The 13876-nt window shown below is 43.3% G+C and overlaps 1 long non-coding RNA gene across 1 annotated transcript in view; it reads left to right on the forward strand.

Annotated features, from left to right (window-relative positions):
* Window positions 1-13553, forward strand: part of LOC149976556 (uncharacterized) — a 36212-nt gene extending 22659 nt beyond the window's left edge. Inside the window, exons 2-3 of the long non-coding RNA XR_016487140.1 lie at window positions 10689-10828; window positions 10985-13553. This is a non-coding gene — a long non-coding RNA (uncharacterized LOC149976556). The remainder of the gene's footprint in view (window positions 1-10688; window positions 10829-10984) is intronic.
* The last annotated feature ends 323 nt before the right edge of the window (window positions 13554-13876 follow it).

A 13876-nucleotide genomic window follows, 5' to 3' on the forward strand; every position in this document is an offset into this window, starting at 1 on the left:
GGCATTTGAGTTGACAGTACACTCTGCAAATGTGTATTCAGGAGGTGCGCCAAAGTGATCATTTTATGCCACACAATTTAAAATTTAACTTTGTGACTGTGAATAGCACAGGAAGACAGGATTTAATTTGGTTGCAATTATAATGCCAATGTGAGGTTTGACCTAACCGAGTGCCTGGTACCTGTGCTGGTTTCTAATTCACTCTGTCTGCAGGACACTGATTGTGATTTTAGAGGACCACTGGGCCCTCCGGAGACTGAGGCTGGCATTTAAGTAAGGGCCTCCATCACCCTCCTTTAGGGGCCCCAGGGGCCCTTTCACAGCCACAGTTCCCATTGTTATCAAGCTGTTGCACTGTCTTTCTGGAGATAGCGTTGTCACTAATTTAGGACATGCTCTAGGGCATGGGTGTTCACAAACATATAGCCCGGGGGGAGTAAAAAATGATTAACAAGTATTTTTTTGGGGGGGGGGGGGGGGGGGGGGTTAGGGTTAGGGAACCAAACTCAATATACTTTAAAATGACTAAAACCAAATCAATACTGTGTAGTAATGCTAATGGACCTAATGGACCTCTTGACTCTGTCCAGATTGCTAATAATCACCTAAATAAAACCTAGACAGTCAGGGAGCTTCGGGAAATGCCCAAAAAATATAGAGGACTATTAAAAATATATATTTTTGTTGACATTTAGGAAATATAAACAATTTTCAGTTCGGCCTTGTCACAGTAAGTACTTAATTGTTACCCAGAAATTACTTGATATTGAGATAAAATGGCTGCATTGATCCTTTAAGGCCCACTTGAGAATAATGAAGTAAGCTAATAAGCACATCTAATAATGGATAGTAAACAATTGTAACTCATTACTGTATTAGACAATGCGGAAAAACCTTTAATGTTATTCCTTCATCTAGTGTAGACTGCGTCATCTAGCCTATTCCGTCGACTCAAAACATACTGTACATCCCATGGTATACAACCACCAGCTCACATTGGAAAGAAGACGACCAAAGCAAGAAGTAAAGTGCGGCGCTCCAAGTTCCCTTCTCCTCTAAACCAGTATGTCATCAGGTGCTCAGGCTCAGAAGGGCTGATCAGCTCCTCTGATCATGGCTCCCGCTCCGCTTTCCCCTCACACACTGTATATTCTGGGGGATTAGGGGGGCTAGTGAGCGACTTTGTCAGAAGGCGATAAGTGCGGTCGCCTGGGCCTCTGTAGTTCCATCATCCTGACAGTTTCTGAGGCGCTCATTGATCTCAGCTCTAACTGGGAGACAGGAGAGCCCTCTGGCGGAGCTGCACTGCTGAGAGACTCCATTTGGAGTGGCTGGAGATGCAGCTCCCCCAAGGGGCCTGGTCAAAAGAATTGCCTCGATTTGTCCACGCACAGGGAGCGTATTCTTGTGAAGAGATTCCTAGCTAGGGGTGTGTGTGTGTGTGTGTGTGTGTGTGTGTGTGTGTGTGTGTGTGTGTGTGTGTGTGTGTGTGTGTGTGCATGCGTGTGTGTGCATGCGTGTGTGCGTGCATTCATGCGTTCTTGTGTGTGTGGTTGCCTGTGCACAATAATGTTCTTTGTTTGAGCATTTCCTGAGATCAAGTTTGTACAATGTATTAGCATGAACAGTGTAAGGACGTGTAAACATACCACTCCTCTGAAAAGATTGTTTGCGTTCTCATGAATTACACTATATACCCAGGCTTTCATACCATACTCAAAAAATGTCTTAGTTGGGTTTTCTTTAAGTTGTGCAAGGTTTGGTTAAGGATGCTAGGGTATTGATGTATTTATTTATTTTAATTTTACTAGGCAAGTCAGTTAAGAATACATAGGGTTAACTGCCTTGTTCAGGGGCAGAACGACAGATTTTTAACTTGTCAACTCGGGGATACGATCTAGCAACCTTTCGGTTACTAGTCCAACTCTCTAACCACTAGGCTACCTGCCGCCCCGATATATGACACTGCGGGTCAGATCAGAAGGCTGGCAGTATAGTTTAGTGTAGGTGCGTGACTTTCAGATATTTATTTCTGGCCACCCGTGACAGTAAATGTCATTCCTGTTAATCTGTTCAGTTGTATAGTTATCACGTTTAGATTGAAGCTACACAAATGTCAATGTTCAATGAGGCTTACAGAAGTGTGAGTCTCCTAAAAACCTATGCAAATCCCATTATTGGTATAGATGTAATAAACATGTAATAAATAATCTTAATATTCTAGAATGTGAAAAATGCAAAAATTAAATGTGAAGTATGTAAACATGATGAATAGACATTTACTCTCACAGGTGGCCAATATGGAAGCCAAGCCCCTAATAAGACACACCTGGAAATAACCTAAAGATTGCATTCAAAAAGACCAAGCTGATACATGTCAGTAAAAAATACCCAACTGATAGTTAAATTAACCCATGTTTGGGTAATCCCAACAACCAGGTTATTCAAGCAACCCAACTGGCTGGTTCAAAATAACCCAATATTTACCCAGCGCTGGGTTAGCAAAGAAGCAATTTTTTAGAGTGCATGACAAATTGTCATGCCATATATAACACACTTTCACTGTAAGTGTACAGAACCACGGTGTACCTGATTATGGTGTTCAGAGACTTAAAGCGCAACGGACTGGTAGAATCAATTTAAAGGCCCAGTGCAGTCAAACTATTTTTGCTGCATTTTGTATCATATTGTTCAACAGCTGATGAAACTAACACTGTAAAAGTGTGACCAGATTTGATCTGAGTTATTTACTGATAGTTGCTGGTTGAAGATACAATCTACACAGGGCCTTCTAATTAGCAGGTTTGCATCGGCGGTAGTTTTGGCTTTCCATGGTGACATCACCATGCAAAACATTAGTTAATAGACCAATAACAAAGAACATTCCAAACCTCTCTACCAATAACAGCTAGTGTTTAGTTTTCCCCTCCCCACTCAGACCATTCTTGCTTGAGAAATTGTTTTTTTTAGCTAAAAAGCCATTTTTTAAAAACAGTTTTAATGGAAATGTACGCAGAAATAATTTTATTGGTATGAAAACTGCAGGGCCTTCAATATTCAGAGGTGTTACCCATTGGGATGAGTATTCAGAGGTGTTACCCATTGGGATGAGTATTCAGAGGGCGGGGAAGAAAAACATTGACACACTCCACAGAGTTGTTAATTATGAGGCCAAAACAAAAGTAATCAGGCGTTATAGTCGATTAAAGACATCTGTATCGATTGTGTCCAGGCCCAGCCGAGCAGACAGAGGACTTCACACCCCCGGGTGCCGCGGCAGGCAGACAGGGAGAGAAAACACTGTTTCACACAGGGAAGGTACAATCTTACAAAAAGGGATCTAGAAGGTATTTAGATCCTTTCCTCTGTGGAAAGGATTCTACATTGACCCCAAAAGGGTTCTACCTGGAACCAAATGGGTTCTACCTGGAACCAAAAATGGTTCTTCAAAGAGTTCTGCTATGAGGACAGCTGAAAAACCCTTTTAGGTTCTAGATAGCATCTTCTTTTCTAAGACTGTATGACAAAGTGGATGGGTGAGGAGGTAGCCTGTTAGAAAATGAACACAAACAGATTCTCCTGTCTCAACAGGCTTTGTGGAGAGCTGTGAGGTGGCTAGCTTACTAGATCTAGGGCGTTCCCTCGGCCCATGGTGGGCCCGGATGAGTGGTGCAGCAGACGCCGCAGGCGAGAGTGTTAGAATGCAGAGGGGTAAAATGAAGAGACACTCAAAGGTGTTGGACGGCATGATGAGGCCTGTCAGAGGACGAGGAGGAGTGGGGGGCGGAAGTCTCGGCCTCTAGAGCAGGGGGGTAGTGGGGACGCGGAATAGAAGCTGAATCTCAATCCACTGTCATCATAAAAGTTGGGGCAGCAATAAAGGGGCTGACACTTTTTAGAGGTTACAATTTTACTGCCTTTTGTCTTGGAGTCCTCTGCAGGTGCTCCAGTCTGCAGCTGTATAGCCGGAGGGTCGTCGCTCAATCTGTCTCTGAATAGAAAGATTCAATTTGTTCTCTATTCACACGTTTCCCTGGAATACCTAAAGTCATTTATGAATCCTCTGTGCCAGTTTACTGGCTGGTCTTGTATTCATTCCTCCTCTCATTGAGTAAAACATTAAGACATGAAGTCAGACAGTTGTTCCTAGAATTGCCTTCCTTCCAACTCCAACTGTACAGTTCCATAGAAAATCCTGTACTATCCCCACAAGCAATCTAAACACCAGTCTCTGCTTAATCAGCAGCACCAATCATTTTCTTCATGCAAAAGGATCATCTGTTGTTTTCTCTCTCGCTGTTAACCTATAATGGGATTTCAACATTACAACTCATTGACTCTCTGTATTACTTTCAGTGTAATGTGTGTGGCAACAAATAAGCTGTAGACACCTTTCTGTAGCCCTAAAGCTGGGCTCTCCCACTACTCCCTCTTCTAATCCTCCTCTGGTTGATTAGTGCAGTGCAGAAGTGATTCACAGCTGTTGATCTCCTGCTAATTACGTTCTGAGAGAGAGAGAATTAAATATAATTACTTTTTTTTGATAAAACTATAGTCAACAAATACCTAATTAAAACACACAGTTATGCAATGAAGTTCTACAGTAGTCTGAACAACACACTCTAGGCTAGCACCATGGTGAAGCCAGACTGGAGGACAGCTATTTCCTGTCCTCCTCTGGGTACTTCAATACAAAACCTAGGAGGCTCGTAGGCCTTACCCTCTTCCATAGACCTACTTGGTCATTATGGCCACTTCCGGAGGACGTCCTCCAACCAAAGCTTTTTCAATAGGAACTGACATGTTGTCCATCCAATCATAGAGTTGAGAGTTTCAAGTTCCTTGGTGTCCACATCACCAACGAACTGTCATGGTCCAAACATACCAAGACAGTCGTGAAGAGGGCACTACAAAACCTTTTCCCCCACAGGAGACTGAAAAGATTTGGCATGGGTCCCCAGATCCTCAAAAGGTTCTACAGCTGTACCATCGAGAGCATCCTGACCGGTTGCATCACCGCCTGGTATGGCAACTGCTCGGCATCTGACCGTAAGGCGCTGCAGAGGGTAGTGCGAATGGCCCAGTACATCACTGGGGCCAAGCTTCCTGCCATCCAGGACCTATATAATAGGCTGTGTTAGACAAAAGCCCATGAAATTGTCAGAGACTCCCGTCACCCAAGTTATAGACTGTTTTCTCTGCTACCACATGGCAAGCGGTACTGGAGAACCAAGTCTAGGACCAAAAGGCTCCTCAACAGCTTCTACCCCCAAGCCATAAGACTGCTGAACAATTCATAAAAATCGCCACTGGACAATTTACATTGATTTGGTTAATTAAATGTACACTGTTGGTTAAGGGCTTGTAAGTAAGCATTTCACAGTCAAGTCTACACTTGTTGTATTCGGCGCGTGTGGCAAATAAAGTTTGATTTGATTTGATCATAGGATTAGGATCAAGGAACAAACCTAGTATGGTATAGTTGGGTTGTGCCACAGAGCATTATGGAGGTTTAATGTGTTGAGAAGCTTGGTGAGCATTTTTAGGATATTATTCAATTCAAATGACTACAGGAGACAGAAGAGGTAGATTGTAATTTTTTTTCTTGGTTTATGACTTTTTGTGTTGTGTTAGTGCAATTGATTTAAATTTGCATTGCTAACTTTAGTATCAAGTAACTAGCTAACGTTAGCTTTACTTGCGGAGCATATGGAAGTTCCTACGGTCTTTTCTGGGATGTCGCATCATCCATTAAAAGTGTGATTAAAAAGAGGTTGACACAGCACATTCTTTTGGGGCGCACTCAAGTAGGCTTTCCAATTTCCTCCAGTATTTATTTAGCAAAAGTCATAACATATAATCACTCTTGACAGACACAAGCAAAAACTATTTACATAAAGCATTTGCAGCGGCCTAGGCTACACCTAAACTTTAGAGATCTGACATTCTGTATGGGATGAAAATTAGATGATTTTTCAGTCTGATCAACTGTAGGCCACTAATAATAGCAGCTGCATACAGCCTATGCGCCCTGTCCATCTGGTCAGGATAAACTAATTGGTAACGTTGTGTATTTCTAGGCAATTTGTTGAGAAAAAATGGGAATGTGCTCAATTTTGGTTTATATTCAAACTTGGGCTGGATAGGCTGCCGATACCTTTTCAATCCAAAAGTATTAACTTGAAGTAATCAATCAACACTGTGAGTAAATGTAATTAGGTCCACAGTTTCATAGGCCTGAATGACGCAAACTGTGAGTTCCATGGTCCCTCAGATGTTGTCTCTGTGTCTGGGTAGAGGAAAGCCACCTGTTATTCTAGACTAAATATAATTAATATGAACAAGTATAAGGTTGCTGCAGTTCGACAGGGTTTTCATCCTCCCAAGGACCAGGAGTTTTTAACAGTATTTTTTTTTAACCTCTGGATTGGTGTCCCCCCGCGGGGCGGTTGAGCTAACGTAGGCTAATGTGATTAGCATGAAGTTGTAAGTAACAAGAACATTTCCCAGGACATAGACATATCTGACATGAGCAGAAAGCTTAAATTTGGGCAGAAAGCTTGAACTTGAAAATGTATTAATAAACCAAATAGGCACATTTGGGCTGTCTTGATAGAACATTTTGAACAGAAATGCAATGGTTCATTGAATCAGACATGGCGCCGACAGAGATGGTCGCCTCGGTTTGCGTTCTACGGGCAACTATCCAGTACTATTTTTTTTGGAATGTATTATTTCTTACATTGTTACCCCAGGAAATCTTAAGTCTTATTACATACAGCCGGGAAGAACTATTGGATATAAGAGCAACGTCAGCTTACCAACATTAAGACCAGGAATACGACTTTCCCGAAGCGGATCCTCTGTTTGGACCACCACCCAGGACAGTAGGCAACCCAAAACAACGGTGCTGTGGAAGGGGCAGACGGAGCGGTCTTCTGGTCAGGCTCCGTAGACGGGCACATCTCTCACCTCTCCTGAGTATACTACTCGCCAATGTCCAGTCTCTTGACAATGAGGTAGACGAAATTCGAGCAAGGCTTGCCTTCCAGAGAGACATCAGAGATTGTAACATTTTTTTTTTCACGGAAACATGGCTCACTCGGGATATGTTAGTAGAGTCAGTACAGCCACCCGGTTTGCCGACAGAAACAAACATCTCTCTGGTAAGAAGAAGGGCGGGGGTGTATGCCGTGTGATTAACAAATCATGGTGTGATCACAACAACATACAGGAACTCAAGTCCTTTTGTTCACCTGACCTGGAATTCCTTAGAATAAAATGCCGACCGCATAATCTACCAAGAGAATTCTCTTCGATTATAATCACAGCCGTGTATATCCCCCCCAAGCAGACACCTCGACGGACCTGAAAGAACTTCATTGGACTCTATGTAAACTGGAAACCACATATCCTGAGGATGTATTTATTGTAGCTGGGGATTTTAACAAAGATAATCTGAAAACAAGGCTCCTTAAATTTTATCAGCATATCGACTGCACGACCAGGTCTGGTAGCATTCTGGATCATTGCTACTCTAACTTCCGTGGCGCATACAAAGCCCTCCCTCGCCCTCCATTTGGCAAATCTGACCATGACTCCATTTTGTTGCTCCCAGCCTATAGACAGAAACTAAAACGGAAACGCCCGGGCTCAGGTCTGTTCAACGCTGGTCCGACCAATCGGATTCCACGCGTAAAGATTGCTTCGATCACGTGGACTGGGATATGTTCCGGATAGCGTCGGACAACAACATTGAAGTATACAGTGATTCGGTGAGCGAGTTTATTAGCAAGTGCATCTGTGATTTTGTGACTATTAAAACCTTCCACAACCAGAAACCGTGGATTGATGGCAGCATTCGCGCAAAACTGAAACAGCGAACCACTGCTTTTAATCATGGCAAGGCGACCGAAAACATGACAGAATACAAACAGTGTAGCTATTCCCTCCACAAGGCAATCAAACAAGCTAAGCGTCAGTATAGAGACAAAGTAGACTCGCAATTCAACGGCTCAGACACGAGACTTATGTGGCAGGGTCTACAGTCAATCATGGATGTTGTTATATGTGTCGAAGTGCTTTGCTTTATCTTGGCCAGGACGCAGTTGTAAATGAGAACTTGTTCTCAACTTGCCTACCTGTTAAATAAATAAAAAATAAAACAAAAGGAAAACCAGCCCGTTGGGAACACCGACGTCTTGCTCCCAGACAAACTAAACAACTTATTTGCTCGCTTTGAGGACCATACAATGCCACTGACACAGCTCGCTACCAAAACCTGTGGGCTCTCCTTCACCGCGACCAACGTTTCTAAAACATTTAAACGTGTTAACCCTCGCAAGGCTGCCGGCCCAGACGGCATCCCTAGCCACGTCCTCCGAGCATGCGCAGATGAGCTGGCTGGTGTGTTTATGGACATATTCAATCAATCCCTATCCCAGTCTGCTGTTCCTACATGCTTCCAGAGGGCCACCATTGTTCCTGTTCCCAAGAAAGCTAAGGTAACTGAGCTAAATGACTTTCGCCCCGTAGCACTCACTTCCGTCATCAAGAAGGTCTCATCATATCACCTCCACCCTACCTGACACCCTAGACCCACGACAATTTGCTTACCGCCCCAATAGATCCACAGACGATGGAATCCCAATCACACTGCGCACTGCCCTATCCCATCTGGACAAGAGGAATACCTATGTAAGAATGCTGTTCATTGATTACAGCTTAGCATTTAACACCATAGAACCCTCCAAACTCGTCATTAAGCTGGGTCATTAAGCTGGGTCCCTGGGTCTCGACCCCGCTCTGTGCAACTGGGTCCTGGACTTTCTGACGGGCCGACCCCAGGTGGTGAGGGTAGGAAAAACATCTCCACCCCGCTAATCCTCAACACTGGGGCCCCACAAAGGTTGTGTTCTCAGCCTTCTCTTGTACTCCCTGTTCACCCATAACTACGTGGCCATGCACGCCTCCAACTCAATCATCAAGTTTGCAGACGACACTACAGTGGTAGGCTTGATTACCAACAATGACGAGGTGGCCTACAGGGAGGAGGTGAGGGCCCTAGGAGTGTGGTGTCAGGAAAATAACCTCACACTCAACTTCAACAAAACAAAGGAGATGATTGTGAACTTCAGGAGACAGCAGAGGGAGCACCCCCCTATCCACATCGATGGGACAGTAGTGGAGAAGGTGGAACGTTCCTCGGCGTACACATCACAGACAAACTGAAATGGTCCACCCCAGAGGGTAGTGAGGTCTGCACAACGCATTACCGGGGGCAAACTACTGCCCTCCAGGACACCTACACCACCCGATGTCACAGAAAGGCCAAAAAGATCATCAAGGACAACATCCACCCGAACCACTGCCTGTTCACCCCGTTATCATCCAGAAGGCGAGGTCAGTTCAGGTGCATCAAGCTGGGACAGAGAGACTGAAAAACAGCTTTTATCTCAAGGCCTTCAGACTTTTAAACAGCCATCACTAACAATGAGTGGTTGCTGCTAACATACTGACTAAAATCTCTAGCCACTTTAATAATTAAAAATTGGATGTAATAAATGGATCACTAGTCACTTTAAACAATGCCACTTTATATAATGTTTACATAGCCTACATTACTCATTTCATATGTATATACTGTACTCTATACCATCTACTGCATCTTGCCTATTCCGCACGGCTGTCGCTCATCCATATATTTATATGTACATACTCTTATTAATTCCTTTACACTTGTGTGTATAAGGTAGTTGTTGTGGAATTGTTAGATATTACTGCACGGTCGGAACTAGAGGCACAAGCATTTCGCTACACTCGCATTAACATCTGCTAACCATGTGCATGTGACCAATAAAATTAGATTTGATTTCTAAAACACACACTGCTGCCATCTAGTGACCAAAATCTAAATTGCGCCTAACTTGGAATATTACATTTTGGTCTTTTCTCTTTCATTTCAAAGATGAAGGAAAAAAAATAATAAAAAAACACATTTTCTTCTTTGCATTATATTTTACCTTATCTAATGTATTATATTCTCCTTTAATTTCTCATTTCCACAAACTTCAAAGTGTTTCATTTCAAATGGTATCAATAATATGCATATCCTTGCTTCAGGTCCTGAGCTACAGGCAGTTAGATTTGGATATGTAATTTTAGGGTCTGATCCTTAAACAATGTGACCTGATTTAAAAAAACTGGTCCCAGCCTGTATAAAACCTTTTTACAACTAATGAATCACTCTCATACCCTATAGGGTCCGGAGTTTTCCTGCTTAGGTTCCAGATGAGGAAAAACTCATGGCCCCAGGGGGAAGAAATTGCCCCACCACTTTGGGACCTATGGTGCCACCAGTCTGCTCCTACGCTTCGATCACACCGACAGAGTCATTGCATTTTGGTACACCAGAATGACATTAATTTCCAATGAAACGCTGCGTTTGCCTTGCAGCATTGCGTTGCAGAGGCAGTAGCAGTGCGTTTGGTGTGGTGCCTACATTGGATGTATCTACCGTGTGATTGAGGAATGTTTCTTGGGCTACTTTGATATGTCCAGTGTGCGAGATGCACAGTCTGTTTGACTTGAATTCTGAGACGTCTGAGTTTAACTTCATGGAGGAACTTGTTGCCCAAACCTACGATGACGCTGCTGTAATGGAATGTATCTGCTATTTGTATTTACAGCGAATTCCCTTCCTGTTCCCCGATTTAAGAGGTGACTTCCACTATACTACCCTTGTCAACTCTCTCCTGACAAGAACTGAATCCACGTCTCATGTGCCCTCTCATCCACTGGTACATTGAATGTTTCCTCTCCAAGCACTGTGAGTAGACATCTCAATTTTCCCTCATTGCTGTATGTAGGGCCAATCACATACACAAATACAATCACATTATTACACATCAGTGTTATTTTAATCCTTGCTCGGACTAACTCATTCTTAGCTCTTCTGTCTAACTGTGTTGTGTTAATGTGGAAGAGTTGAGCTCTTCTCCAACGCCATCAATGATGAACCTGTCGTGCACTGAAGCCTATGAAGACCTCAAACCCTGTCCTGCACTGAAATCAAGCACTGAAATCCCAACACTGTAAGTTGCCCTTTCCAATTTCTCATAATATTTGACTATAAATGTCTTTATTAAATGCTTTAGGTTAAAATAATTAGTCTGTGACGACTTTTGAAACACACTTTGTCATCTCTGGATTTCACTTCCTCCTCAATTTTTTCAAGTCACCAGTCTCCACTGATTGTTTCTGAATATCTTTCTTCACCAGCTATTTTTGTTGGACAGTGCAGTTTAAATGTCGTAGATTTGTTTATGATCGGGTTGTTTCCAGACAGGTTTATGGAAAAGTGTGGCCTGTAGAGCTAATCCATTTCCTACAATGGACCACAGACAAATGTGCTGCCCATACACCCTCCAGTCACCAATGAAGGGGTATTAGGAGACTCTCTGTCCAGCCAGCTTCCCCTCTCCAACCCTATTAATGCATTATGTGATGACAGATAGACAGCCAAGGCCTCTCGCTGGACATAAAGGGACAAGATCCCGGTGCTAATCAGCATCTAATGAGACCGAGTAGGCAGCCTAATTAATCTGGCTATGGCAGGGGAGGGAAGAGAGAGGGGAAAGTTGCCAAAGCTCTGGTTCTAGGGAAGCCTCCCCATCTCCGATCACCAGCCCATGTGGAGATGCTTGGAATGGGATGGACACCGAGCCAAAGTCAGGGCCATCATCACATTGAATATGTATCCTCACACAGTCTCTGATTGTGTTATGAGGAAAGTACTAATACAGTGCCATTGTTCCACAAGTCAATAGCAATAACAAGCCAGACCAGACATGAGTTGTGGGGAGAGCATAAAGAGGACTACAAACAGAAAATAGAGAGCAAGTTCAGAGAAAATGACCTGCGAAGTGCATGGCAGGGGGTGGACATGTTGCTGGACAGAGAGAATGGAGCATGAACAAAGAAAATGTAATGTGAAGACAACGCAACATTTGCAAATGAGCTGAATGACTTTTATGCTAAATTTGACACAGCCTTCTCAGCCGAGCAGAATGTGCTGAACCAGTTGTTACAACAGGGCGACACCCTTAGCGGTCAGAGAGAAGGACATACTGTGGTAGTTGAAGAGAATCAACATCAGGAAAGCAGCAGGCATTGATGGCCTATTGATAAATGGGTCGCCTGGCCAACATCAACAAGGGGTTTAACAACATCATGTGAAAATAATTTTAGAAAACAGTGGACATTTTCAGTCCATCATTTACTGTAAGTTGATATGACTTGACACAGCGCTAAGACTTGATATAGCTCAGATATGACGGCTAATATCATTGGTGAGCAGACATGAGGGTTATGCATACATCCTGTCCCCTATACTGTCACTCACCATAGATCTGTCATTAACATTGTCTGCCTGTCTTGGTAATGTGACCAACACCTGTGTGTGTGTGTTTTTGGTTCTCAGTAGCTCAGATGGTAAGTGTCTTTGGATAAAATTGGCTGTTAAATTACATAATCTCAGCAAAAAAAGAAAGTCCCTTTTTCAGGACCCTGTCTTTCAAAGCTAATTTGTAAAAATCCAAATAACTTCACATACTGTATCTTCATTGTAAAGGGTTTAAACACTGTTTTTCATGCTTGTTCAATGAACCATAAACAATTAATGAACATGCACCTCTGGAATGGTCGTTAAGACACTAACAGCTTACAGACGGTAGGCAATTAAGGTCACAGTGATGAAAACTTAGAACACTAAAGATGCCTTTCTACTGACTCTGAAAAACACCAAAGGAAAGATACCCAGGGTCCCTGCTCATCTGTGTGAAAGTGCCTTAGGCATGCTGCATGGAGGCATGAGGACTGCAGATGTGGCCAGGGCAATAAATTGCAGTGTCCGCACAGTGATACGCCTAAGACAGCTCTACAGGGAGACAGGACGGACAGCTGATCGTCCTCGCAGTGGCAGACCACGTGTAACACCTGCACAGGATCGGTACATCCGAACATCACACCTGCGGGACAGGTACAGGATGGGGCGATGTGTCACAGCATCATCAGACTGAGCTTGTTGTCATTGCAGGCAATGTCAACGCTGTGCGTTACAGGGAAGACATCCTCCCTCCTCATGTGGTACCCTTCCTGCAGGCTCATCCTGGCATGACCCTCCAGCATGACAATACCACCAGCCATACTGCTCGTTCTGTGCATGATTTCCTGCAAGACAGGAATGTCAGTGTTCTGCCAAGGCCAGCAAAGAGCAAAGATCTTTCACAAATGTCTGTGAACTTGCAGGTGCCTTGGTGGAAGAGTGGGGTAACATCTCACAGCAAGAACTGGCAAATATGGTGCAGTCCATGAGGAGGAGATGCACTGCAGTACTTAATGCAGCTTGTGGCCACACCAGATACTGACTGTTATTTTTTATTTTGACCCCCCCTTTGTTCAGGGACACATTATTCCATTTCTGTTAGTCACATGTCTGTGGAACTTGTTCAGTTTATGTCTCAGTTGTTGAATCTTGTTATGTTCACACAAATATTTACACATGTTAAGTTTGCTGAAAGTAAACGCAGTTGACAGTGAGAGGACATTTCTTTCTTTTTCTGAGTTTATATTTATTGTTATATATTATTTGCAATATAGTAACGTACAGTAACATATTGGAATGGGTACAGACAGAGCACATAGCTTGAGTTTCAAATAATTGATCTCAACTGTGACTTTGATGTGATTTCTTTTCTGAAGTCCTTGTCTAAGTCCTAATTAATCTGTATTGTTTGTGCTTAATTAGATGGGTTAATTTGTGTTTGTAGAGAGGAGATCACGCTGCTTGAATGAGAGCCCGCTGGGGCCTCATGTG

This window comes from Oncorhynchus mykiss, chromosome 16 (assembly GCF_057628025.1).
Source record: "Oncorhynchus mykiss isolate SJ-2025 chromosome 16, ASM5762802v1, whole genome shotgun sequence".
Classification (NCBI taxonomy): domain Eukaryota; kingdom Metazoa; phylum Chordata; class Actinopteri; order Salmoniformes; family Salmonidae; genus Oncorhynchus; species Oncorhynchus mykiss.